Genomic DNA, 3,487 nt, shown 5'->3' with positions numbered 1-3,487 from the left:
TGCTAGCTTCTTGCTAAAAACATGCTAGCATGATGCTAGCTACATGCTAATCATGTTATTTTGATGCTAGCTACATGCTAATCATGCTAGCATGATGCTAGCTACATGCTAATCATGCTAGCTTCTTGCTAAAAACATGCTAGCATGATGCTAGCAACATGCTAATCATGCTAGCATGATGCTAGCTACATGCTAATCATGCTAGCTTCTTGCTAAAAACATGCTAGCATGATGCTAGCTACATGCTAATCATGCTAGCATGATGCTAGCTACATGCTAATCATGCTAGCGTCTTGCTAAAAACATGCTAGCATGATGCTAGCAACATGCTAATCATGCTAACATGATGATAGCTACATGCTAATCATGTTAGCTTCTTGCTAACAACATGCTAATCATGCTAGCATGATGCTAGCTACATGTTAATCATGTTAGCTTCTTGCTAAAAACATGCTAGCATGATGCTAGCAACATGCTAATCATGCTAGCTTCTTGCTAAAAACATGCTAGCATGATGCTAGCAACATGCTAATCATGCTAGCATGATGCTAGCTACATGCTAATCATGTTAGCTTCTTGCTAAAAACATGTTAGCATGATGCTAGCAACATGCTAATCATGCTATTATGATGCTAGCTACATGCTAGTCATGCTAGCTTCTTGCTAAAACATGCTAGCATGATGCTAGCAACATGCTAATCATGCTAGTATGATGCTAGCTACATGCTAGTCATGCTAGCTTCTTGTTAAAAACATGTTAGCATGATGCTAGCAACATGCTAATCATGCTATTATGATGTTAGCTACATGCTAATCATGTTAGCTTCTTGCTAAAACATTTTAGCATGATGCTAGTAACATGCTAATCATGCTAGCATTAAGCTAGCTACATGCTAGTCATGCTAGCTTCTTGTTAAAAACATGCTAGCAACGTGCTAATCATGCTATTATGATTCTAACAACATGCTAATCACGCTAACAACATGTTAATCATCTTAACTACATGCTAATCATATTAGCATCAAGCTAGCTACATGCTAATCATGTTAGCTTCTTGCCAAAAACATCTATCTATCTATCTATCTTTCTTTCTTACTAATCTATCTTTCTAACTAATCTATCCATCTTTCTTTCTTTCTTTCTTTCTAATTCCATCTTTAAAACTTCATTCAAACTTCAAGATTATTCAAACGCTCTGGTCTGGCTTTCTCAAGCCAACTTAAAGTTTGTGTCATCAAACTTTTTTTTCTAGTTATTCTTCTTCTTATTATTTTTCTTACCCAAAATTTTCTGACTGCTACTCCTCCTAGAGCTTTAACTCTACAAACTCCAAACTCGGGTCAGACCTTCAGACTGTTCTGACTCGAGTTGCTATATCTTTTTAGACTGATTCGACTTTCAGATTTCTTAAAAATTAATATTAAAAATCATAAAAATCCCATTGACTTTCATTGCAGCATGGTCAAATTGAGCCAAGACTACAGTGGCCCAATAGCGTACAGCAAAAACTCAAATCTAAATTCCCTGAAGCCCTAGACTCAATTAAACTACCATTCTATATGAACTAATGAACTTATCTATCTATCTATCTATCTATCTATCTATCTATCTATCTATCTATCTATCTATCCATCTATCTATCTATCTATCTATCTATCTATCTATCTATCTATCTATCTATCTATCTATCTATCTATCTATCTATCTATCTATCTATCTATCTTTCTTTCTTTCTTTCTAACTAATCTATCAATCTTTCTTTCTACTTAACTAATCTATCCATCTTTCTTTCTAACAAATCTATCCATCTTTCTTTCTAACTAATCTATCCATCTTTCTTTCTAACAAATCTATCCATCTTTCTTTCTAACTAATCTATCCATCTTTCTTTCTAACAAATCTATCCATCTTTCTTTCTAACAAATCTATCCATCTTTCTTTCTACCTAATCTATCCATCTTTCTTTCTACCTAACTAATCTATCCATCTTTCTTTCTACCTAACTAATCTATCCATCTTTCTTTCTACCTAACTAATCTATCCATCTTTCTTTCTAACTAATCTATCCATCTTTCTTTCTAACAAATCTATCCATCTTTCTTTTTACCTAATCTATCCATCTTTCTTTCTACCTAACTAATCTATCCATCTTTCTTTCTACCTAACTAATCTATCCATCTTTCTTTCTAACTAATCTATCCATCTTTCTTTCTAACTAATCTATCCATCTTTCTTTCTAACAAATCTATCCATCTTTCTTTCTACCTAATCTATCCATCTTTCTTTCTAACTAATCTATCCATCTTTCTTTCTACCTAACTAATCTATCCATCTTTCTTTCTACCTAACTAATCTATCCATCTTTCTTTCTAACAAATCTATCCATCTTTCTTTCTACCTAATCTATCCATCTTTCTTTCTACCTAACTAATCTATCCATCTTTTTTTCTAACAAATCTATCCATCTTTCTTTCTAACTAATCTATCCATCTTTCTTTCTAACAAATCTATCCATCTTTCTTTCTACCTAATCTATCCATCTTTCTTTCTACCTAACTAATCTACCCATCTTTCTTTCTAACAAATCTATCCATCTTTCTTTCTACCTAATCTATCCATCTTTCTTTCTACCTACCTAATCTATCCATTTTTCTTTCTAACTAATCTATCCATCTTTCTTTCTAACAAATCTATCCATCTTTCTTTCTAGCAAATCTATCCATCTTTTTTTCTAACTAATCTATCCATCTTTCTTTCTAACTAATCTATCCATCTTTCTTTCTAACTAATCTATCCATCTTTCTTTCTAACAAATCTATCCATCTTTCTTTCTAGCAAATCTATCCATCTTTCTTTCTAACTAATCTATCCATCTTTCTTTCTAACAAATCTATCCATCTTTCTTTCTAACTAATCTATCCATCTTTCTTTCTTACTAATCTATCCATCTTTCTTTCTAACTAATCTATCCATCTTTCTTTCTAAATAATCTATCGTTCTTTCTTTCTAACAAATCTATCGTTCTTTCTTTCTAACAAATCTATCGTTCTTTCTTTCTACCTAACTAATCTATCCATCTTTCTTTCTAACAATTCTATCCATCTTTCTTTCTAACAAATCTATCTATCTTTCTTTCTAACTAATCTATCCATCTTTCTTTCTAACAAATCTATCGTTCTTTCTTTCTACCCAAGTAATCTATCCATCTTTCTTTCTAACAATACTTTCTTTCTCTTTCTTTCTTTCTTTCTTTCTTTCTAACAAATCTATCCATCTTTCTTTCTAACTAATCTATCCAGCTTTCTTTCTAACAAATCTATCCATCTTTCTTTCTAACTAATCTATGCATCTTTCTTTCTAAAAATTCTTTCTTTCTCTTTCGTTCTTTCTTGATGCTAATAACATGCTAATCATGCTAGCTTTCTGCTAATCATGTTAGCTTCTTGTTAAAAACATGCTAGCATGATGCTAGCTACATGCTAATCAT

This window comes from Pimephales promelas, chromosome 10, assembly GCF_988280905.1.
Source record: "Pimephales promelas chromosome 10, fPimPro1.hap1.1, whole genome shotgun sequence".
NCBI lineage: Eukaryota > Metazoa > Chordata > Actinopteri > Cypriniformes > Leuciscidae > Pimephales > Pimephales promelas.
The sequence above is the reverse complement of the archived record's forward strand: the minus strand, read 5'-3'. Positions refer to the sequence as shown.